The sequence below is a fragment of the Mus musculus genome, chromosome 12 (genome assembly GCF_000001635.26).
Source record: "Mus musculus strain C57BL/6J chromosome 12, GRCm38.p6 C57BL/6J".
NCBI classification, from domain to species: domain Eukaryota; kingdom Metazoa; phylum Chordata; class Mammalia; order Rodentia; family Muridae; genus Mus; species Mus musculus.
Window position 1 is genome coordinate 53,253,139 of NC_000078.6, and position 26,004 is coordinate 53,279,142.

A 26,004-nucleotide genomic window follows, 5' to 3' on the forward strand; every position below is an offset into this window, starting at 1 on the left:
CCCGCCGCCGCCGCCCCCCGGGGGGGCGGGCTCGCTTCCCTCCGCAGCCCGCTTCGGGGACCCGGCCCCGCGGTCCCGGGGGCGGGGGGCTGCGCTGCCCGGTCCCAGCGCATTGTCCGCCCGCGGCGGCTGCGGCAGCGAGCGGGCTCTGGCGGCGGCGGGCGGCGAGCAAGTCGCACCTCCTGAGCTCGGCGAATGGAGTGACTCGCTGATAGAAAAAAAAGGAGGAAAAAAAAAAAGCAAAAGAAAGAGAGAGAGAGAGGAAAAAAAAGATTGAAAAAAAAAAAAAAGACAAACAACCCCAAAAGAGCTGTGTGTGCCGGGAGCCGCGGGAGGGAGGGTGGGGGCCGGGAATCCCCCGGCCGCCGCAGGTCCCGCTGCAGCTGCTCTCTAGGAAGGGAATGAGCTGGGGAGGGTGAGGGGAGGGGGAGGAGGCCGGGGCGGGAGGCGAGCGCAGGGCTCCAGGGGCCGTCTCCGAGAGCTGCTAGGCCGGGCGGGCGCAGCCAGGCGCGCCGCCTCCCGCTGCCGCTGCCCTGAGCCCAGCAACTTGTGGGTCCCCGACTCTGCCCTCCACTCTCGCCCTCCCCTTCTCTCCACCCCCTCTCCAGGAGGAAAAAAAAAATTAAGAGAGAAAGAAAAAGAAAGAAGAAACCCCTTAAGTCTAAATGAGCAAACAAACAGCAAGATCCAAAATACGTCAGTGGTCTGAGCATCTCTACCCCGTTAGTTACTGTTTGGGGAATCTGTGTTTGAAAAAGTTCCTGGTGAGAATTGCATATCCAGGCGAGGGGCTCAGTGGAGCATATCTGTCTGAAGTTAGTTAAACTACTAGAGCCAAAGGGAAAGGGAGTTTGTGTTCAAAACATCCCTAACCAACCTACGTGAACAGCATTGTTAGGTTTCAGAGTGACTGAACCCCGCCCCCCAGCTCCGATGTGCTTCCCTCCCGCTGTCCACCCAGCCTACTTTGTTTAGAAGCCTATTTGCTATTAATTGACAGCGTTAATGACATTAATTGCGTATAGCATATCGGTTTGAGCAAAGTGAATATCTCTTTCTGTCTCCAAGAGGAAAGGCTCAGTAGGAAGTATGAAATGTTACCCATTGATTCAAGAAGAAAACAAATACAGAGTTGTGCACCCCCACCCAGCAAGCGGTTACTTTCCTCACAGGCTTAGGAGAATTTGAAAAGAAGCGGAGAGAAGAGAAGTGCTTAGATGCAAGACTCGGTTATCATATGGATAGTTTTATTTTGAATACAGCATAGCTTTAGTGTAGCAAACGAAGACGGAGGGACACTCAGAGAACTGTTCATTTAAAAACCTGCCATTTTGGTAGTTTTATTTTTTTTCCTGCTATACATTATTTTCATTTTAAAAAAAGACAGCAGACGGAGTAGGATTAAGCAAACAGCTTTAAAAAGTAGACACATAGTCGATTTATTCTAAAGTCTTAGCTAATTCTATGAAACTCCGTGTACTGGAGGAGTCATATGCCATCTAGTTTTAAAAGATGTTAAATGCTGTGCTCATCAATGATTACTTTGAAACTAGAAAATCACACATCTGAAGATAGCTGAAAATGAACATCTAGTTCTTAATATTTGTGTCTCATGAAGAATTAACATCTTAAACATTTTACCCTTTAGAGACAGAAATCTATTCTCAGATCATTGTGCAAAGCTTTGAATGGTGCCTTTTATGTAACGAGGTGATAAATACTTTGAAATCAATTTACAGTTGACCCCATCCCCCCATTTGCCTTGCCCATCCCCCTTCCCTCCTCCTCCTCTCCCTCCTTGCCTCCCTTTCTCCTTCCTTTCCTCCTAGTTACTTTCTTCCCTTTTCTGCTGGTAGTAAATGCATTTGCTAGGATTGCCCCAGTAATCTCTCTAGCTGAGGCCTATTTGTGTGCCATTTTGGGAATTTCTCTGAGATAGGAATCTTGAAGATAGAATTAATTTCTAGAGGAAACTTCATAGCCTGTGCATGAGTGCGTCCTTTATCACCTGTCTCCATTTGGCATTCGAGGAAGGTAAATCAAAGTGTGCGATTTGTTATTCTGCTCCACTTGAGAGCCGAACTAAATAACACTTGGTCTGAAATTCTGATTGAAGGTGTAGGGGGATATACTATGTTTAATTTAATGCCCTTTAATAGCATCTTCTTGTTCAGCTTGGATGCTGTCCCTTTAAAGGTTGGATCTAAGAAACTTTAACCTATAGGGCAAGGGAGGACTAATAAGTCCGTAGGAGACAGAAGGGACATTATAGAAGAGAGGAAGGAAGAAGTTATAAACTGTTTGAAACAGTAATAGCTACAAACTTGGTCCATTATCCAAACAGTTGTTTTATGCTCCGAGGATTCACTCTGTTACCAGGATTTTAAATGCTCTTAACACGTTTAAGTGTAAAAGTCACACGTATAAGTTGTTTTCATTTTGTAATGAGAAATGAGAAGTCAGATGGTTTAAAAGGAAGTTGCTTTTCATAGAGCCCTCTTTCAACTAAGTCAGTCTTTCCACCTTGGTTTGTTCTTTGCCCCTGGAACTGGGTGGTTATTACTATTTCTCTGCAGGAGCAGCTGAAGACAAATATGTTAATAAATGATGTGTCCCCTCCCCAACCTCCATAGACACGTTTTAAGTTTTTTGTTTCATTTAAAGAGTGGTTCCTGACTTACTGGCCACACAGCTATTTATGAGTGCTTTCCTGCTTTTCAGTTATGTCCATGACCAAAACTAAGGAAGAGGTGTCATTTGCATTTATCAGGCATACCTCCCAAATATAGTAGTATGCAAAGACTCTGTCTTTACATCCCGTGCATAGAGACTTGTCTTTAATGACAGTTAGCAGTCCTTGAAGGTCTCTGAATCATACATACAGAGAACATGGCTCTAGGGCTTGAAAGAGTAAGTTGAAAACCTTGTGTATGTACACTTGTTTGATTTTCTTTAAACTCTAACAGGCTGCAAATTATATAGCACTGCCACAGAGTTGTTCCGCTCTATGGACCTATAACCAGGAAAATTAGAGAGCAGCGTCAAGCATGTGTTCTGCCCATGCTGGTTTGCAAGGCATTAAAAGGTAGAGGTGGTGGCTGGCACTTTTCCTAAGGTATTCCTACAACGCTAGCTTAAACAGTGATAAATGATGATATGCGTTGTCTAACTCTTGCTTATATATATAAATAGCTCCACAAGATTGCTTAAATGATAATCGAAAATATGAAATAGGATGGCCTTCATATTACAAGGCCAAGGGTCTACAAATGGAAAAACTGAAATAATGAAATATTTCCAAGGCAACAGGCTGTCAACAAGAACTGTAATGCATGGGCATATCATAGATCCACCAGAGAGGATATTAGATGGCAGGGCTCCAGAGTCAGGAGTTACAGTGACCTGTGTTGCACAGGACCCTCCCACATCACAGAATGCTTTCTGACTCCTAATTTCTGACTTATGAATTGAGAGATATAGAAAGATACTGCAAAGGTCCAATGTGCCATTCATTAGATTTGATTTTTTTTTATGGTGCACTAACTGGAATCAATATCATTTAATGCTCTTTTAAAAAGAAAAACTTACATGAGTTCTTTTTCTCAATTTGTGATATTCTGTGAGTAGAGGTTTTGTGTATGTGTGTGTGTGTGTGTGTGTGTGTATGTGTGTGTGTGTATCATACTATAGTATGGAATATACATATGTTCAGGAGTAAAATTATAGGATGGTCCATTCTCAGGACAAAGATGCCTTAGGTAGCCTTAGAGTTACAAGTTGCAGATAGCAAGCAGTCCTGGGCCCTTGCCCTAACAGCCAGTAAGTGCTTGTAGAAGCCTTCTAACTACCTCCATTCAAACTAGAAATTGAGCTCAGAGTGGAAAATTACTAGCAGCCAAACTTGCCGAATGGTTTGCTGATGTGACAAAGTCCATGCATCTGGAAGGTCCCTAAGCAAACAGGATCTTGGGGGAAGGATGAACGAGCAGTAGAGTCTTTGCTGAGAGATGTGGACATAGGAGCATCTCGTAAGAATTAAGGTTAGGAGTTGTTCAGAAAGTTCATATACCCCTGTACTAATAGGTCACTGGGAAGTCAGGGAGAGCCCTTTATACCAGGGGATAAAATGCTTGCTGTAATAGCCATGGCTATACTTGCTCACCAGATACCTGATCCTACAAGACCACCATTGAAAATTTAATCCCACTGCCCTACTAGTGTCCAAGTCCATTCTTTTGGTGTGGGCATGGATGATTGTTCCCACACTCTACATAGTACAACTTAGTTTTGGCCAGAAGTTATACATAATTAACATTTTTCCTGGCAATAAATCAGAATTATATTGCCCTTTAAATATAACCTACAGATTAGGACAGTTTGATAGGTTTAGTAATATGAGTTTTGTTCTTGCCTCTTCCGCAATCCTTCTTCACAGCAGTTGTGTATAGCAAAGTGGTTTTATGAGAGTGCAGAAATTTCAGTGACCCCTTTGATTCCCTGCTTGAGATCCTAGACTGGGATTCACTGGCATGCTATAATTTCATTTGTTTACATCAGGTCTGCTTCCCAGGGCCCCTGCTCTGTTGTGGGATTTTCCATGATCAGAGCCCAATGTGTGTGTGTGTGTGTGTGTGTGTGTGTGTGTGTGTGTATGTGTGTGGTGTGTGTGTGTGTGTGTGTGTGTGTGTGTGTGTGTGTGTATGTGTGTGGTGTGTGTGTGTGTGTGTGTGTGTATGTGGTGTGTGGTATGTGTATGTGTGTGGTGTGTGTGCATGTGTGTGTGTGTATGTGGTATGTGATATGTGTGTATGTGTGTGTGTGTGTGTGCGCGCGCGTGCGTGCGTGCTAGGAAGCAACCATGAGTGGGGATATAGAGGATTGTAGGGAAGTGGTCGTTTATAATATTGAGGGACATCATGTATGGGAGTATCTACAGAAATAGCACACTGAGTTTAGAATGACTCCTAGTAATGTTTTCCCTTATTAACACCCTCAAGCACCTTAATATCAATAGTGACCCCAATGTGAACCTTGCTACATTTTTGCTTTTCTGCAACTTCTGTGACCTCGTCTGTACGCATTTATGTACACATAATGTTGTTAAATCTAAGGGACATTAAACACACAGGATATGGTGGCTAGCCACCCAGCCCTTGTACATGGCCATTTTTTTCCTACATTGTAGCATTTAATTGTTTTGATTGATTTTTGAAAGTTCTGTATTACATTTGGCTTTGAATGGAACTCCTGGTGTTTTATACACATGTCTGTGTGTATAAGAATATATGCTGAAAATTTTAATAGGTTGGTTGAGTAAATATTACTCTCTGACTTTTAAATGGTCCCATGGTTGCATGTATTGAAAATTTAAATCTACCATTAGGTAAGAATGTCTACATTCATGAGAAAATTCAGTTGTTTGCATTAATGATGTTAGCATTGCCACAGTAAATAGTGGCCTTTTTCTTTCTTCTCATTGGGCCGCATAATAAACCAACTGTAACCAAATGGTATTTTTACTGCACTGGGCATCATTAGGACCAGTGGATGTTTGTACTATCAAGTTTGATAGACCCTTACATAGTTAGAATAATCTGTAGTAATATAAGTAATAGCGTAGTGCATAAACAGGGCATGGCTTACTAAGACTGGAGTGACTTCTGGTGTCTCTGAAATGCCAGGAGCAGTGACAACATTGAAGAACACTTGGGCATATTGTCTGTATGCACTGGTAAGGCACAGAGTCTTACTAAATTAAACGGAATACCACGCACTCTTTCATATAAAGTCATGAGGAACAAGAAGAAAATTACATGTTATTATGAACCGTGGTGCTCCTGACCCCAGATGGCAAGTATTGGTTGCTTCTTTCACCGTCTTTACTTATTGAGTCTCCACCATAGGGTTGGTGACTGATACTGTATAACACATGCTGCAGGAGCAGTCTCTCTGGTTAGAGAGCTGCCCTGCCTTTAGATGTGCAAAGCATTAGAGTCAGAAGCCATCCCTTCCTATGAGTCAGTAGTGCAGAATTCAGAGAGACAAGGCCTTCTGTATTTTTTATTTCACATTTTCCCCTCATGTTAGTTGAGTATTCTAGGATAGTAGGCATCCACTTTGCAAAATATTATAATGAATGGCTATGAAGTATTCTTGGAGGAAATAAAAAGATACATAAATATAAGTGTGTTTATAGCGGTTTTCAGCAGATGTTTTGACCAGTGTAGAGCTAGGCTCCGGGGGTGGGGATGGGTGGTTGGGGGCAGTAATGATCATCACTGGGCACTGTCCTTAGTCAGACCCTGCTCTGCTCAGGTCACAGTGCCTTTTCTTCCAGTTCCTTATAACCCTTTTAAGGAAGTGTTAGCATCTCTACTTAGAGGCTAGCAGCTTCCGTTTCCTATGGAAAGTGACAGAAATGGAGATTTAATCGGGGGTTTGTCTGTGATGCAGACTGAGGTGGCTTGCTGTAAAAATATTCTGTCACACCTCTGTGAGAAGCCTGTGGCTTTGAACCTCCTAAAGCTAAGGATGTCTGAGTCAAAGGGAGAAGGCCTCTGTGGCCGAAGTGATGCTGGATCATGGATGCTGGATCATGGATGCTGGATCATGGATACTGGATCATGGATGCTGGATCATGCTGTATCTTGTACCTTCCTCGGGTATTCCGAGGATAGCAAGAATGCTGTATATACCGAGTTAGTGGGAGGAAGAGTCAGTATTTCAAGTGTCCCTTCCTTGCCCTTTAGCATTTGAGTCCCATTGTAGGCAAACACCACAGCAGTGCATGTTTGACTCACGATTTTAGATTTTAGCGGACTCATTTTCCAGAATCTGGCTTCTGGTAGACACACTCCAGGGTTCAGAGTCTCTATCCAATCTCCGTACCACATTTCTCGATTGTCTCAGGATTAAATAGATTCGGGTTGATTTTGGTAGAAACAATCTCAGATAGTTTTCTAAATAATTTTGTTAACTGTTAACCGTATTTTGGGGTATTACTATTTGACATATATAAGGACCTTCTATATGAATTGACCTCTCCATAGGTACCAGGCATTATAATGTCAGCAAGCATTTAAAGAACCTGTGATTAGACAGGTGCTATTCTGAGGACTTTGCATATACTTCTTCATTTAATTAAAGTCAACTACCATTGGTTCATAGTTGGTAGGTTATTATTTTATCATTTGAATGTGTGTATGATAGGAGGTGTGTGTGTGTGTGTGTGTGTGTGCGCATACACATGTAAGGGTGGGTTTGGTATGTACATGTGTATACATGTGAAGGCCAGAGGACAACTCAAGGTGTCCATCCTCTGTTTCTACCTTGTGTGAGGCAGAGTCTCTTGTTTGCTGCTGCCTACCCCAGGCAAGCTGGCCTCCAGGCTTCTGCAGATGCTTCTGTCTTCCTTCCTGTCTTGTAGGAGGAGGACTGGGATTGCAGGCTTGTGTGGAGTTTCTGGGGATTTGAACTCAGGAGCACGCACTTATGTAGCAAGTGCCTTATCTCCTGAGCCACCTTCCCAACCTGGTGGGTTGTTATTGAGGTCTTCCTTACACAGTACATGTGCACATATGTGCACTCACAAGCACACACAAGGACACATCAGCATATAGGCACAAAGAAGGGATGCCTTCTATAACATTTTTATTCCTCTATTCTAGGGGTCTATGTGGTTGTTTGGGATTGTAGCAGTTTTTGAATAAAACTATGATTTAGGGAGCTTTATAGTGTTAGGCTTCAGGCCAGGTCACTGCAGAGTGTATGTAGGGTGAGGGTGGCTGTTAACCATGGTGTGTTCATCTTTATAGTTTTGCATATGTGCTATTAACCAGATAGGGTTAAACATGGGTAGCAGAACCATGAAGACTTGAACAGATTAGGTAAACAGTGCTTGAGTATTTGTGGTTGATGAAGGCAAGTATTTTGTTTGTGGGACTTAATTGGGTATTCCTTTCTACAATCAGCAATTTGTTTACACAAAAATGTTGCCTGATAAGATATTGGTAGGAACTCATTTAGAGAGATCTACAGACATATCAAAGATCAAAAGCAGACATCAGTGAGAAGTGTAAGTGAACTGAAGGCTGCAGCACTCAAACTAGCAGTCAGATCACTTTAAAAGGAATCACCTCTGAGTCCAGGATTTCATCATCAGTTCCAAAGCTAAAACAGGATTCCTTTGCTAGCTTGGTATCCAGCATACAGCACAGGAATGTAACATATCTCAGTGTCACATACTTCAAAGTAAAGTTTCATGATATTTTAATACTTCTTCATGGGGCCCCAGAATCATGCGGTACCACGTTTGATCTAATGTAAGAGTTGTAAAAAGATTTATAGGATGATCTCACTGTAAAAAAAGCAAGCAAGCAAGCTAATGTTGGATGGAGTCACCTGGAGGTGAATCCTGTGGGAACAAGCTCACTTTCCCTCTAAGTCTAAGAGTTTTCTTTTTTTGCTAATCTTTTTCTTTCTCTTTCTTGAGACTGCACAAAAAGGATGCTGGTTCAAAACTTCGTTTAGAAGCACTGTGTTCAGAGGGACTACAGGTGGGGCAACTGGAGTAATCGAAACTGTTTGCTGACCCTCTCTTTCTTTGGTCCTGGAAAACACAGACATTAATGAATAAGGATATCTTCATAGTTAATGTGTATTATGTTGAGTGACAGTGCGTTTTTTTTTCCCTAGAAAAATAATTCACTCCTTAGAATCTGCTTTTGAAAATGAATGTGTTCTATTCACATGTGAATGGAATTTTTATTGTGTTGGATTTCATACATGCTGTATACAGTTTATATATTAAAATGTTAACAATATTAAATAGGTATAAAATAGGTAGCAGATATAGGGTTTGTCTACCCCTACCCAAAATGAAAAAAAAAAAAAAGAAGTTACAAAGCTATCTTGAATGAATTATAAATGTCTTCCTTTAGATTGAGTTAAATTTAAATATGTGCAGTGGATTGGTGACTTTTTTTGTTTTCCTAGTTCTGTGAGGAAAAGTAGGCTCATCATTTTTTTTTTTTTGCACATTTTTATTGTTCTGTGTAAATGTAATTTGTTAATCCTGTGAAATTTGTCATAGATAAATTTGCTTGGATTATCTTGTCACCACCGTATCTGCAGCCTTTTGTTCATTGCTTATTCATAATTTAACAGTCTGGCAGTGAGCCTTTTTGGGATGCTCACAAAAGATATATGACCTCAACCAGCTGCTACTATAACCTGCAGAATGCACAGCAAGACATTAGGAATGTGAGGATTCCTCTACTGATTAAAGTGCTCTTCATTTAAACAGTCTGTTCCTAAGAATCTTGTGCTACCCGCAGTCCTGATTTTTTTTTTCTTCATTCCCAACAAAATTAGTTCTAACAATCGAATCTTCATTTGATATGAATTTTTTCACATTCTCCAGAGGAAGTTAATTCCTTCAGTGCTGTTACTTCTTACGAACTAAATACTTACATATCCTTTTTATTTGGGGAGTGGCAAGTTATTTTTTAAATGGTTTGATGGCTCAAGAAAGAAAGAAGAACTGGAAGAGGTCTATCACATCCTAATCTTCAAGTCAATAGTTGCTTTAATCCTGTTTGAATCCAAGCACTTTGTAGTTTATATTCTGAATTCTTCATATTAGGTACTAAGTGGGAGACATTGAAAAGAAAATGTTGCTTCAGGTATAACCACATTTTTAGGTTTTCATTATCCTGAGTTAGTTTAGCATATGAATCTCCCTCTTTCCCTCCTCCCTCCCTCTTTCCCCCTCTCCCTCTCTCTTTCTCTCTGTCTCCTCATCCCTCCTACCTTCTCTCTCCTTCCCTCCCTCCCTCCTTCCATTCCCCCAGTCTCCTCATCCTTCCCACCCTCTTTCTTCCTCCCCCCTCTCCTCATCCCTCCCTCCCTCTCTCTATTCCTCCCTCCCTCCCTTCTTCCCTCCCTTCCTCCCTCTCTCAATCAGCAGATCAGTTTGTGAGTAATGGTTAGTTTTTGCCTGTCTTCTGTGCAGGCATATGATTATGGTTCAAAATAATTCATTGCTAATCCATGCAGTATTGCTTCATCTCCATCACTCGGCTCTGTGATTAGAGCCTCAGGCCCACTGCCTCTCTTCCCACCCTGATTTTCTTTAACTGCAACCCTTGTTTTAATATAGTTCTGTGCTCGGCGCTCTCCGACCAGCAACTCTCCATTCCTCATATATATCGATTGCTGTAGATTAATATTTATTTGAAGCTATTTTTCAGACTTTGTGAAAAATGTATTCATTTCTTAGGGCGAATCTTCATGTAAAGGGAAGGGAGAGGGAGGGAGGGGAATGGGTGGCTCAGGTGATGCTTTCCAGAGGATCCAGTCTGGAGTCTCTGCTGGGGGCAAGGCTTTCTCCTTTTAACACAAATCAGGAAGTTTGGTTTCCTTAAGAAAATTTGCACCAATGGAAGTACATTAAGGGGTTCAGCTCTGCCTGTGACGGGTCCATGGTCCATGGTGATCTGTCCTGGTGCACACTGTACGGGTACTGTCTCCACACTGTCCAATGATCAGTTCACCCTGCATATTTTCAGACAGAGACACAAAACTGTCATTTTCCCCCCTGAGCATCAGAATTTGCCAATTTTGCCAGAAGGTCATCTCACAGATTTTTAGAAAGACTTGGTCTTAGATCTCAGTGGTCCCGCGTTCCTTTTCATAATTACTTTCGTCTCATTGTAGCTGTGTGTTTGAAAGTGTAGGTCAATGAGGGTGATTGCATTCAGAATTTCATGATCTGTGTAGTGGAACAAATTGAAAGCAAAGCCTGTATCAATCACTGTGAAGGGAGGGTTAATTGTTACGGCTTCTCAAGCCTCCGGACAGATAAACCAGTAATGAAATACTTAGTGCTCTGATTGTGAATGCTAAGGGATGAAACAATGGTAGCAGAGGCAGGCTAGAGAGATAACCAAAGGCAAAGAGAAAAGAAGCAGTCTGAAGTATGGCATGCAACTGCATTAACTCTCTTAAAGGAACATTGCTGTAGCTTCCTGCCCATCTTTTGCTGGCAGGTGAGGGCTGTATTTACATCATTGCTAAAGCCAGATAATATACACGTGGAGACCACTCCCTTTTGAAAAGAAGAAAAAGGTAACAGAAAGAGAAAGGAGGAAGGTGCCACCTTGCTGTGTACAGATTGTGTTTGTTTTATAAAAACAGTGTTTGAGTTTCTAAGTTTTCTCCTTTTAAAAGCCCCTGATGTCAGGATGCTGGATGTTGTGTGTGCATAAATGTCTCAGATTTCATCATGTTCCAAAGGATTGTCATGTTTGATGGGTTTTTGGAATTTGTGATCCACTGATGACCAAAATATGGAGGAAAGTGCACAAGAGGGAAAGAAATAATAAAATAAGAGTTAGTGTGGCCAGGTAATCATGAGATTAAAGTAAATACCTTTTAACTGTAGCTTCCATACGAACTTAACATTGAAACATCTGTTAGTTACTTATATGTTGAAATATATGCAAAAATATTTAGCCAAATTGAAGTCTTAGGTCCATGACAATCATCTCAACACAGTGGGTAGTTCTGAAAATTAATGAGAATGATAATACTGTAAAGACTGTTCCAGAGTTTGCTCAAATTCATTATCTAAGACTCTTGTTAAGAACATCTCAAAGAATTTTAACCAGGAAAATATATTGATGCTTCAAAAGCATTTTCAAAATGCTGAATTATAAAAGTATAATGGAATTATATATGCAAGAGTTATGGTTAGCAATACAGATAGCTGCAGATATTCAGGATGAATATTCCCTTAACCTGTACTGCTCTGGCAGCTGTATCTACTCAATTTAATCTCTTTAGTTTTATTATTATTATTATTATTATTATTATTATTATTATTATTATATTATTATTATTTTGATTTTAGTGTAATAAAATCTAGAACATTAAAAACAAACAAACAGTGCCTAACTGTTAGTGTAAGAAAGACTCTAGTTGTAAGAGTCAGGTACCTTCATATTTTAGCTTTAATTTCAAATTTAATAAAACTACTAGCAAGATTGGTTGTTCTTAATAAAAAGGACAGCTTTTTACTACAGAATATTAGTGTTTTTCTTGGGCTCTGTTTGTGTGTTGTGTTTATGTGCCTGCACAGTGACTAAAAGGATTGTTCATGCTCTGCCCCACCCCTTTTTAGAGGCACCATCCTCTGGCTGATGTGGCTTGTGTATTTTAAGAGATAGCTGTAATTGTGAGGCTATGCCACATTGCTGACTCAGGATATTTAAATTGCCAGTAAAATGCACCGTGACAGAGGCAGCAGTCAGCACCCAAAGGATCCCAGTCATTGTGTGTGAGAGTGAGCAGGCGAGAAGCAAAATGCCATTGCTTACACATAAGCCTATCATCAAGACAGAAGCCACAGGTGAGGAGCCAGTCCGGGTACCAGGAGGACTTCCTTTGGTCACTGACCCTTGGAAACGCACAGACTCACAGAAAGGCTATGTCCCAGCTGCAGGTCTTCCTTTATCCTTGTAGGAAGTCTTTCCACACAGGCCCTTTAACCTCTTAATGCCTCAGCTTTCCCATTGTGCATTGAACAGCTTGCAGTCCTGATGGTAAAGCCAATGATTATGTGCTATAAGCTCTGTGGACATATAGAATTATATAATGAGCTGATGCCCATGATGGAGTCCTTTTCTAATGGCATTAATGCTTACAAATATATTCTTCATTTGTAAAATTCAGATTAAACTAATGCTTTCCATGGAAGCTTTAGTCTATGAGCTATATGGTAGTTGAGTATTATTTTCTTCTTTCAAAATATATTTCAAAAGAAACTTACTGGAGATCATCAGGGAGGAATGGGAAGAATACATGTATTAAGTTGTGTTTTAAAATACAACTGTTTTGCTCAAGGCTTGGTGTCAGGTTAGGGAGGATGCTCAAAGTGTTTACCCACAGACATACTTGTTAGTTGAATTTAATCAAGGTAGAAGAAGATCCCTGAAAATATTTGAAAATTAGATATGCCCATAGGGAAGTGAAAATATAGTATCTGGTATTCAGGTGAGTGGGTATGGATGAGTGTAGGGGAGACTCACCTCTGACAACTTTTCATATTTCTAGAACATAGATGCAGAAATGGACTTATCCAGACTTGCTATTTATACTTTCAAACTTTGTTTTTAAAAGGGATTTTGTTCTGTGCTTTTTCTTATTTATTTTTTTACTTATTGATTGAGTTTAATATAGACATACTTAAGGATTTATGATTGGTTATGCTAGTCTTACTTAGAGCCCAGATTTCTGACTTTGTTAAAAGGTATATTATGCACTTTTCTATTTCTGTTATATAATGCTATGATCAAGGCAACTTATAAAAGAAAGTTTATTTGGGGCTTATGGTTTTGGAGGGTTAGAATTTATGATCCCCATGGCAGCCTATGGCATTAGAGTAGTAGCCAAGATCTCACATCTTGGGGTACAACCCCTGGGCAGAAAGAAAGAGGGGGAGATAGGAGGAAAGAGGGAGAGATAGGGTGACAAGAGACTAAGACTGAGAAGGAGTCAAACAGAGACAAGCTGACTCAGGATAGCCTGCCCTCAATGGCACATCTCCAACAAGGCTATGCCTTCTAATCCTTCCCAAATGGTTCCACCAACTGGGGACCAAGTATTCAAACTCATGACCCTCTGGGGGTCATTCTCACTCAATTCACCAGAGCCACTTATTTATTATTTTCTTGAAAATTTCAAGTGAGAGAATTAACAACTTTGCCTGATCTTGCTATATGTAAACTACCTTCATATACTCTATGACTGTATATACTCTATGTATCACATGTAGAATAAGAGTATACTTCTTAGTTATTCTGTTGTTAATAGTATCATATGGTACAAATGTGTAAAGTTTTTGTTTCTACAGAAATCTTCAGATTTTTCAGAAAAACAGTAGGAAGGATTCTTGAGAGTTATAATGAAGACCTCACTCCTGTAACTTCCTTCTTCTCCACTTGTCAAAACCCTGTATTTAAAGCTCAGTTTAGCATGCTTAATTGTGTACTGTAATACTGACTGCATAGTTGGTGGATGGTCAAGATTTTACACACACACTCTCTCAGAACTTAATGGAAATTTTCTGTCTGATAGTCATGCTTTTTTCCTGTTTGCTCTATAAACCTATACACTTTCCCTGAATGAAGTGAAATCTGTGTCTCAGCATTGTATTGTTTAAAGTTTCTCCATACTGTGAGCTCCGTAATCACCATGAGGTCACAGTGAGTAGGAATCTGAAGTTGAGCTGAGGCCAGTGTCTCAGGAAGGTGGCCTTCCTTTACTGTGCTAGTTTCTTCCTGACTTTCAGAATGATTTTTTTCCTTCACTTCTTCACCAGGGACTTTATCCCTGGATTTACCCACAGTGCCTTTTTGTATCACGTGATGTTTTCTCTTCATCTCCTGTTCCTTCCTCCTGTATAGGGCCAGTGGATGTCAGTCCTTTGTTGCTTTCTAGTATCTCCTGAGGTCTTACAGAATTTGTTCTTGGCACAATAAATGAATGAACTCCAGCTTTAATTCCGCCCATTTCTATTCACGAGCCTCAAATTACCTATATCTGTCGAAAATTGACTCCCTCTATTGGCATAGCCCATGATCTTTGAGGCAAAGAGTGAACTAACAGAGAAAAGTTAGCATTTGGAAGTTAGAGTTCTCTTTCCCATGCTAAGTAATTCCTAGCACATTTGAGGTTCAAACCTGAATTATCCACACAATTTGTCATGGACTCCTGGAATATTCTGCCCTATTTTTTTTTTTTTTTTTTTTTTTACTGACAATCCTTGTAGATCCAAGATAGCTTTCTATTACTCAAGGAATCAAGAAAATCAATTAGAATAAAATATATCACTGATAGTTTTTTTTTTTTTCTTAACCTCCAAAAAGATGAATTCTGGAACAGTGAGCTACCATGTTTCCAATTAGGTTCACATTAAACCTATTTTATAGTCAATTATAATTCCATAAAATTTGAATTCTATTAATTTTATATTTCACAAAATTGTACCTATAATAATTTAAGTTGATTAGACCAAAATTGAAAAAAAATCCAATCATGTAAAATAGAGCATGTTGCAAAGCGGGCTGACAATTTTCCAGAGCTCTAGTGGCATGGTTCAGACATGACTTGGCTTTGTACAGACATCATGTATGAGAAAATCTGCAGCTAGATCTCATGTAAGGGGTTGATGGCTGTGATAATTCTGGTTCTTCATCATCACTGACTAACATGGTAAATGTTATGACTTTCATGCCTAACTAACTAACTAACATGTTGTAGGGCAAATCAACTTGCTTGAACTTAATATGTAAAAAGAAACAAAGTCATAGCTCTGGGGGGAGGAAAAGGTCGGTAATTCAAATGCACTCGCTGCTTTCTCTCTGCATTCTGAACACCATTGGCTACTTTAAAGGTTATAATCTATAGACGTTTCTTTTTATAGACAAGATGATGTTGTTTAGGCTGGGGTTGGCTTGAAGCTTGCTGTGTATTCCATGTTGGCCTCAGACTCAGAGTGACCCTCCTGCTTAAACCTACTGAGTGCTAGGTTACAGGCCTGAGGCAGTAGATGCTAAGTTTCATCTTCAGTGTAGATCAGCCTTATATAGGTATTTGAAAATATGTTTTGAGAAATTTTAGCTATAAAGTTTTACTATTGGTTTATTAATCTACAGGTGAGAAAACAGGCTTTTCTAAAACAAAAATTAGCCTTCATGTGAAGGAATAGACAGACCCAAGTCTTTGAAGCACACACCTAAAGTATGTTCTTCTGTACCTACACACAGACCAATAGACTGGAGTCTACGCCATAGCACTGTTAGAAATTCTGTTCCTTGTTAACCTTAGGCAGAAGCTTGTGTTTCAGTTGCAAATGGACCCATGGGTGGCTCTTTGCAGAGCCAAGTTAGTACATATGCCACTCGGTTAGCTTGTTTATATTTGCTCTGGCTTCCCAACTGGAGACAGAATCTGTCTTCCCCATAGTGTCTATGCTCCTCGTCTGAAAAGCACGCACCATCTCAATATTATGCCCCCCCCTGTTTTTCTAAAATAAGAATTAGGCAAGTAATTTTTCTAGTTGTAATAATAACATCTGAATAATTCCCATTTATCACAGCATTTGTGTATCAGACATAGTGATAAGCCCTTTATCATCCTATCTTATACTCTTTTAACTATGTGAATTTCATTTGCAACTTATCCTTGATGTCTTTGAGTGTTTCTTATTGTAAAAATTTCTTTCCTATTCCAGATATTTATTTTTCATTTCCCTGTTCTCTTAGACATTTTAAAAGCTGAAGGTATTTCAGAGTTTTGTTGAAATGTGCCATTCTCTTATCCATAGACTGACTTCTGTGGCTCAGTTTTGAGAATTGTGAGTATCATAGTCCTGCGTTAGGCAGTAGGTCATGGCGAGTGTTGATGGCTGATAGAAACTCATAGGACATTCTGTAGTGTGAGGGTAGAAACTGTGGCCTAGAGTCACTGCACTCATGTACATAGTGTCCCGATTCCAGTGCAATCCAGAAAGCTCCTGTTTCTTGCTTGTCATTTTGATTTCCTTCTTTGTTGCTAACTTCTTTATCTCAGGCCAGTCACCCTTTCCTTAAGTGCATACCAGCAATTCCCGCTAAATTTGGGCCATTCCACTTTTAACCATTCTAAGGTTTGTTCCCTCCCCTCCCCTCCTCTTCCCATCCCTCCCTTTCCCTCTACTTTGCCTTGATTTTTATTTTCATATTTTGTAAATTCAGAAGGAATTACTTCTCTCACAAATGTTTCTAGAAGCAATAATAGCTTCTTTCACCCAATGGACACTTCTGGAAATTCTAGTGTTGCCTTGTGTCCAGCTATAGTGATATTGGATAATTGAAAGAGCTCACCCTCTTTAAAAAGCAACACCCTCCTCCCCCAAAAAACAGATAAAAAGCTGTTCACATTTAAAGACTAAATAACCCATACTTTGATTGTATTATCATTTTATAATTTTTAAATTTCATTTATTTCATGGAATGCTCTGCAGCGTGCGTGGATTGTGTCAAGGGTTCAAAGGGACAGCATGAGCCATGTCTATGAGACTAGGGGTGGGCCTTTTAGCATAAACTCTACAAGCAACCACACGGTGCTGACTTTACAAACATTGGCCGTGTTTTACAAAATATAGTATCAGCGCTTTGTGCTGAGGGTCTGAATGTTTTCAGGGCAACTGGGGAGAAAAGCTGACCAGATGAACTTAGGATATGTGGTAGTATGGTGCAGTGCAGTGCAGTGATAGTGTAGTGTAATGATAGTGTAGTGGAGCAATAGTGTCATGTAGTAATAGTGTAGTGTAGTGGTAGTGTCCTGTAATAGTAGTGTAGTGTAGTGATAGTGTAGTGTAGTGATAGTGTAGTGTAGTGTAGTGATAGTGTAGTGTAGTGATAGTGTAGTGTAGTATAGTGTAGTGATAGTGTAGTGTAGTGGTAGTGTCTTGTAATAGTAGTGTAGTGTAGTGATAGTGTAGTGTAGTGGTAGTGTCCTGTAGTAATAGTGTAGTGTAGTGGTAGTGTCCTGTAATAGTAGTGTAGTGTAGTGTAGTGTAGTGTAGTGTAGTGATAGTGTAGTGTAGTGTAGTGATAGTGTAGTGTAGTGTAGTGATAGTGTAGTGTAGTGGTAGTGTCCTGTAGTAATAGTGTAGTGTAGTGTAGTGATAGTGTGCATATTCATTCCCGTATACTCTGCAAAGAAGATGTGTGAGGGAAGTCAGGGAGCTTATGTTTGTTCACATAAGCATTTTGTATACACCGTGTGAGAACACACAGCATCCTTTGTATTTAGGTAGCTTTCCCTGCATTGACTTAAATATTCCTGACAGTTATTACCAAGCTCATGGGATGGGTTTGAGAGAGAAAAGAAAGGTAACATTTATGATCCTGGCCAGGGAGAAGCCACAGCTTGTGATGTCTATATGCCCTTGAATACTTGTTAGAACAGCAGAAGGAGTCAAAGGAAAACCAGCCTTTAATATAAAAAGAAGCAGTTCAAATACAGAGGGAAACTCGAGAGGCACACTTCTTCCTGTGCCCTGAGGGAGTTGACTGAGGAATGTCTCTCCCCGGTCACCAAGAGTGCCACCGAAGAAAGGCAAATTATAGGCTTTTTCTTTCAAGGGGGAAGCATTTATTTTATATACTATTATAGCTTTAATTAACTCAGAAATAATAAAAATGGATTTCTCTCATTACTTTATCAATTAGTCAAATACAGCCATGATTTGGAGTGGGGAGTTAAGTATTGTTTTGCTGTCTTAACATCGATCAAAATCATTTCCTCTCAGAAAGTAAAGTCCTATTTCGTATGTACTGTATTTAATGTGCAGTTAGTTTCAAGCAAGGACTTTATGCAGGGCCTCACTGACTCTCTCAGAACTGGCCAGGGATTAAAACCTGCCAAGGACAGCCTCATTTAATTATGAGACCCAAGTGCAGTGTCTTGTTTGGGTGGGCTCCACTGCCCCGGCATGCGCATTCCAACATGTTTAGCAACCTCTGGAAGTATTTAGAGCAGTGTTTGTTCTGCCTAATTCCCCACGTAAATGGTAATTTCATGGCAGTTCTTGAAATAAACATCTTTAAATTTGAAAATATTATGTGACAATTTCCATTATAGAAATAAATGCTGAAAACTTAAAGTAAAAATTGAGCCTATTCTAAAACCTAGTAACAGTTGTGTAAAACAAACAAACAAACAAACAAACAAACAAACAAACAAACAAGTGAATATATCTGCTTGTAGGGTTGGTCTTCATTGGCTCTGCCCCAACCCTACTTCATCTACATAAATTGTCCTGTTCTCCATTGAATGAACCCAGTAGTAGATGACCAAGCAAGCAATGCATGGGAAGTGGCTTAGTAGGTCCCAAAGTTCTTGGTAAGGTAGAAGTGATGTACTGATTGCATGGAATGAGCAGCCCTGACCCCTAGTCTTAAGACTGTTCTTGTTACAGGAGAAAGAAAATTGGGCTGGAGAGGCTATGTTTTAATTAATAGAAGACTCAGTTTTCCACTGTTCCTCTTTGTACCACTTAAAATAATATTCAAAGAGTAATCATGTTGTCTACTAAAATGCAAATTTATGTTTTCAAAAACCTACTGTTTTTAGTTGATTACAATTATTTGACCGCTTCATACATATGAATAATACGTTCTGATCTCTCTCTCTCTCTCTCTCTGTCTGTCTGTCTGTCTGTCTGTCTGTCTGTCTGTCTCTTTCATCTTTCTCCCATGCTTGCTATCCCCTCCTCTGTACAGGTCCTTTTTCCACATTAATGTCTTTTGCATCATGTGTTGTGGCTCACTGGTTTTATCTGGGAATGCTTGCATGACCATGGCTTGGTACTGTCCCTTGGAGCCTGGTGAGCTCCTCAGTGGATACAAGGCTGAAGACAATGACTGTCCTTCTACCAGAATTCATCAGCAGGGCATGAGAGGGCCCCATGAGTGCCTCAGTGGTCTGTGATTGACTCTGACAGTCTTAGTCTCATGCTGGCCCAATGCAGGCCTCAGCAGCTGCTGGAAGATTGTGACTTCAGGGGCTGTGTATGCCCTAAAGATAGCATACTATAGCCTTTATACTCACTTTCTTATATTCTTTATATTACATATACTCTTATATTCTTTCTGTTTCGGACTAAGCATTCATTTGTCATTTAGTGCCCGAATAGCATGAGTCTGTTCCCTCCAAAGACAAGTTTCTCTGATTAAGGCTTAGAGTTGCATTTGTCTACGGGCATAGATATAAATATTTAGAAGGGAATTGGAGGCATGTCAGTTTGGCTAAGCAACAGGAGTAGGTTCACCCCTACCCCCTGAGAGCCCATATCCGGGTAATATTGCTGATGCCCCTTCTCATCTGGCAGCTGGTGTGGAGAGAGCTTTTCAGCACTACCCTGGAAGCCAGCTAGTAGGAAGGGCGCTTCTACTAGCTCCGTTCCTGCTTGGTTTCCCTCTACCTTCCTATCGATGTGTACGGTGTCAACCCCAATCAGAATGACCAGTATTAATAAAAAAAGATCAATTGATAGTAAATGCTGGCAAGGTTGTAGGGAAGGGGTACTCTTGTTCATTAATCATATCAATGTTATAGATTGGTGTAGCCACTGCAGGATTCATTGTGAAGTTTCCTCAAAAAGTTAGACATAGAGCCACCATATGACTAAGCTATACCGCTCCCAGCAAACTCTGTATCATATCGCAGAGAAACTTGCTCATCTGTGTTCATTGCTACTTCATTCTCAGTAGCTAGGAAATGCAATCAGCATAGAAATCAACAAACTAACGAATGGTTAATGAAATGTGTTGCATATACACAATGAGATACTTAGCCACAAAAAAGGAAATTATGAAATTTGAGGGCAAATGGATGGAATTGGGAAAATGTATACAGAGATGACCCAGGCTTATATGTATACCCCAACTTCAAAGCCAGGAAACTTAAATGGGGATCCTGAGGGAGGGGGTGCCACTAGGGAGGGGAGTGAGTAGTGGTGTGGAAGTAGAGAGAGAGAATACCAGAGATGGGAAGGTGGGGCAGGAATAAGGTGGAAGGGGTGGGATTTGGTTGCAGGGAAGAAGAATCAACTAAAGTCAAAGATGCAAGTATGGGAACCTGCTACTTTGTAGGTCAAGTCAGAACCTGTCTACAGATGAGTTAGACAAGAAATATCCTGCATGGCTGAGTGTGGCTGCTCCAAGAAGCCATTAGGTCTTAATCAAACCTTCAAAGGGCTGGAGAGATGGCTCAGTGGATAAGGAAACAGGCTACTCTTTCAGAGGCTCTGGGTTCAAGTCCCAGCACCCACACAACTACAACTGTAGGTCCATTTCCAGGGAATCCAATGCCCTTTTCATCCCTTCACTGGCAATGTACACATGAGATGCACAGACATGTGTACAGGCAGAACACGCAAAAACAAAACCAAAAACAAATAAATCAACTCTACTGCCACGTGTAGGACACTTCCTGAAGGGTTATTGGTTCAGGAGGCTGAAGAGGCTCCCAAAACAATACAGGCTTTTGCGGTCCTCTGTTTGTCCACCAGAACTAGATGCTAACATAAAAATTCAGAAGTGATCGTATTTATAGAAATAGTGGTTAGAATATGAACAAGTTGACTCATAATGTTCAAAACATTATTTTCTCCAACTAGGAGCAATACTCCCATTTTTTTTGTATCACTTTGTACTGTACAGAAATTTGATGCACATTTTTTAATTTGGCGTTTGCTAAATGTTAGGTTGGGCTAAGAATGATCTTTCTTTGACTCGAACTAGTCTTTCTTTTTTCTTTTAAACATTTTTTAAAAAGAGTTATTTATTTATTTATTTATTTATTTATTTATTTATTTAATGTATAGGAGTACTCTGTCATTCTCTTCAGACACACCAGAAGAGGGCATCAGATCCCATTTATGGGTGGTTGTGAGCCACCATGTGGTTGCTGGGATTTAAACTCATGACATCTGGAAGAGCAGTCAGTGCTCTTAACTGCTGAGTCATCTCTCCAGCCCCCATCAAACTAGACTTTCAGGTTACAAGTTATTGTGGTCACTTTTAGATGCAGATGATGAGGAATACAAAGTATACTGACTAAAATTCCACAGCTAGGGAGTCTCCTAGTCATGATTCCATTGCAGGTGTCCTGGGCACCATGTCCTAGCTTCAAGTCTGACACTGGGATCATCTTCTCTATGCAGAAGTGCTGGATTTCGCCTCTTCCCCCATTATTAAAAAAAAAAAAAAAGCAATATTTTTCTGAAAATTTTACACATGTATTTCATATATATAAATATATGATATATAATATAATATAGTTTATATACATACATTTTATACATGTAAACAACATATCTTTGTCATACCCACTCCTCATCCCTAGAATCTCACCATTACATCTCCCTCCAAATCTCATGTCCTCCTACTTAAATGAGTCAGTTAATTAACTAACTAGTTTATTTATTTAAATCCACCAAGTGCAGCCAGTGCTGTTCACATTTTCATAGATATGTGGTTATCCATTGGGATGTGGCTAACCATTACTTTTTAAAAAATGATTTTATTGAGGCAATTCTCCTAGTGTTCTTTGGTTGGCCTCGAATTCCCGGGCTTGAGTACCCTGTCTCACTCAGTGTCCTGAATTCTGAGCCCATAGATATGCGGCACTGTGACTGATGGAGGCCCGTCCCTAGAACTTTGGCCATTTCTTTAAATTAAAAACAATCCACTTGTTACATTGGAAAACTTGAGATATCTCAATGAAGATATTTAACATTCCATATGTATAGAGGGAGCTTAAAGATTTAATGGTCATGTCTGTTATAAGCAGATAGCCTATTTATTCTGCCAGAGAAGGTTTGTGTATTTTAAAAGGTGCAATTAGAAAAACAAAACAAAAACAAAAACAAAAATATAAAGCAATGACAGTTTCCAAAACAAAATCGACTATTAAAAAATTCAATGTACCTACTGTCAAATGCAAATGTATACAAATGTTTTGATGTGACCATTGGTATTAAAATTATGGAGGAGATTAAATGTCTTACATACATACTTTATTGCATCAGTTAATTTATCAGTTTTATTCTTGAAATATAATTATAGATTATAGATTTTCTGAGTCCAGCAGTAGAGATTACTATGGAACAGTTCTATGCTTTAAATCACATTTGCTGGCTAAGAGAGTTTCTGAGGGGTGGGACTCTGCCTGTACCTCCTGGGGTGGTTCAGACTCAGGGTCTCAGGGTCTCAGGAGGCTGCAGTGCTCTCCTCTAATGAGGTTCAGTGGGTGTGGTGATTGACAGTCGTGCCTGCCTGTGGTTGTTCCTTGGTAGTCTCAATTCTTTACCTCCTAGGTCTCTCCACAGGCTTTCCAAGTGCCCTCAAAATGGCACTAGATTGGCATCAGAGTGAGCAAATGAAAGGGAGGGAAGAGAAAAGCAGGAAGGAGGAGGGAGGGGAGAGATGTAGGGAGGAGCTGGGGAGTGAGTGAGGAAGAGGGGGGAGATCCAAGTAGAAGCTGTGGTCCTTTGAAACTCCATCTTGGGCATCTTATAACATATTCTCTAGTCAGAGGCTGAGCCTGGTCTAGTGTGGGTGGAAGATGACAAAGCATACGGAGTGTGAATGGCTAAGAGGTAGAGATCACAGGGGACCATCTTCAAGACTGATTACCACAAGTGTGTCCTCAGAAGAAAATTGTGTTGATTAAACCCAAGGGTCTGGAGAAACACTGATCATACTGTACTCCACACACAAGATACATTAATACAAAAAGTCTGGGGCTCAGGAGATCCTTGTGGATAAATGCTTGCCTTGCACATGTGAGGGGTTTGGCTCTCCAGAACTGGTATAATGTCATGAGGGCATGGGATCTACCTGTACAGGGCAGACCCTGGATCCCAGGAGAATTCTGGGTTCCGTTGAAGGACCCTGTCTAAAAGTATATGATGGAGAGCTTTTGAGAAAGAAAGAATCCCAGTGTCAACCTTAGGCTTCCCCACACGGGAACACACACATGCACATATGTGTCCCCCCTGCCCAACACATACACATTCACACCACAATACACACACGCATACACGAAAAAGCTTAAACTATCATCCCACCCTCTACATGTATATTGCTTAGTGATTTTAAAAGTTGAATTGGCACATGCATATAGAATTTGTTGCATCAGACTGAAAAAGCAATTGTTAATGGGGGAAAACAAAGAGTTCTAAGCTCAAACGTCTGCTGTACCATGGCTGAAGCTCAGTGTTCCTATCTATATGTAACACAAGACAAAAGAATGCAGCTTAATCGTGTTATGAAAACTCTGGCCCGGTGGGGAAATTATGCACAGGGAGTTAGGATTATAGATGACTATGCAAATATTTACCTGTAGAAAACTTTCTAGAAAGATATATTTAAAAATTAATGTTCTGTTATGGTTCAGAAAAGAATACCAGGCACAGTAGCCCTATGTACTTAAATCTGGCTGAAAGCAGACCTTGGGGACAGGACCAGAAGATAGTGTAGTGAGGCTGAGGATTACATAGATTAATATTTCAATTGTATTTTATCTAATAATAATCCAAATATTTTGATCTCTATTGTTTTATGAGCGTATTTGGAATAGTAGGGACAAATTTATGTTTCCAAAACTAGGTTAGATAGAGACTAGGACATTAATAAAATGCTTTTAATGTCAAGGAAATTATAAACAAGAATCAGAAGCTGTTACTGGGCAAGCAGGTGAACTTGGGTTCTCCCTCCCACACGCTGGAGTTTGGTTAAATTAACACCTGTGGAGTGAGAGTTGTTGGAGGGAAGTGCAAGGTCGTTACCATTTTTGTTCTTGGCGCCTCTCATCCTTCTGTTAACCTCAAGCTCTGTGGCTTGGTTGATTTCCCAACCCAGACACCTGACGTACCATGTCCATTTTGTACAAACTCTCATGGTTTCCTTTCACTTCTGCAAATGGTTGTTTTTGCCGGATTTTTTCATTGCTAGTGAAAACATACATCCAGGCAGCTTCATGCAACTACAATGACTCCGTTGTAGTCAGGCCCTCTGAAACCAGGTGACACACACTGGGCAGCTTAAACAGTGTAGCTTTTGGGCCATCCTCAAGGCTGTGTGCCCCGGATGTAAGGACCAGCGAGACTGGCTCTTTCATAAGGCTACCTGGGAGATGCATTTTCATTATCTGTCTTCGTGTTTAGTGATGGGCTGATATTTTTCTTTGGTTCCTTGAGGTACCAAAATGACTACTTCCATGTTCACATGGCATTTATGTATATGAGGCTCCATTTGTCTGTTATATTTATGCATACATTTTTCCTTTGTATTAATATATAGTCCATATTGTTTAGGACCCCTGTCTCAATTAGGGTTTCATTGCTGTGAAGACACATCATGACCAAGGTGACTCTTCAAAGGACAAGATTTAATTGGGGCTGGCTTACAGGTTCAAAGGTCCAGTCCATTATCATCATGGCAGGAAGCATGACAGTATCCAGGCAGGCCTGGCACTGGAGGAGCTGAGAGTTCCACCTCTTGTTCCGAAGGCAGATAGGAGAAGGAAGACTGGCTCTCATATGTTTATGAGGATATGGTCTCATTGCCCACCACCTCAGCGACACACTTATTACAGGACCACACCTCCTAATAGTGCCACTCTCTGGCCCAAGCATTTTCAAACAATCACAACCCCAGTTAATAACTGCATTTTAACTGTATTCGAAAATGCTATTTCCAAATAACATTTGGAAAGCACTAGGAGGTTAGTGGTTCAGCCTATTTGAGGGGGGTTATGGGAGGGAGAAAGACTCAGTAGATAAACTCACCCTAAGACCAACACTCTTATCATCCCAGAAGTGACCACTTGCAGGGGTGTCCTATCCGCTGTGCCTCAGGTCAGTCGTGATGTGATGATAGCAGTTGCTGAAGTCTTCTTTTAATGAAATGAATATACACTTTCAGAATCAGTACTGGAGGTTACATGGATCAGTTTTCCAGGATAATATTTACTAAGAATGTCTCGTTTTGCAGAGGAAGGGAAATCACTTAGAAAGTAAGACTCCGGCAGGCAGACTGGAAGAAGGGGTGCCTTGTGAGATCTATGTTGGCCATAGATACTTTCCAGACACACTATGTCCTCAGTGACTCGCATGTATGTATGTATGTTTTTCTGGAATGTATTTTATTTCTTCTGCTTGTCCACAATGCAGTGGGATTCATGTCTCACTGTGAAGAACTCACGATGCTGCTTTTCAACCCATTTCAAACATTTCAGTCTGCATGGCATGTGCTGAGGTGTGCTCGGTGCTCATGAGTCTTTATGTGTTAGTGTCAGGCATCATCAGCAGGACTGATGGTTAGCCTGAGATATCCCATGTAGTAAAAACAGACAAACAAACATACAAAGAAAGAAAAAAATAAAAAC

General features: G+C 40.4%; 1 protein-coding gene and 1 long non-coding RNA gene across 20 annotated transcripts in view; both read left to right on the plus strand.

Moving 5' to 3' along the window:
* Nucleotides 1–26,004, plus strand: part of Npas3 (neuronal PAS domain protein 3) — an 824,148-nt gene that overhangs the window by 5,113 nt on the left and 793,031 nt on the right. The gene's annotated exons all lie outside the window — the stretch shown is intronic.
* Nucleotides 1–26,004, plus strand: part of Gm51419 — a 53,459-nt gene continuing 27,455 nt past the window's right edge. Inside the window, exon 1 of the long non-coding RNA XR_003950183.1 lies at nt 1–26,004. This exon is cut by the window's right edge and continues 14,913 nt beyond it. This is a non-coding gene — a long non-coding RNA (predicted gene, 51419).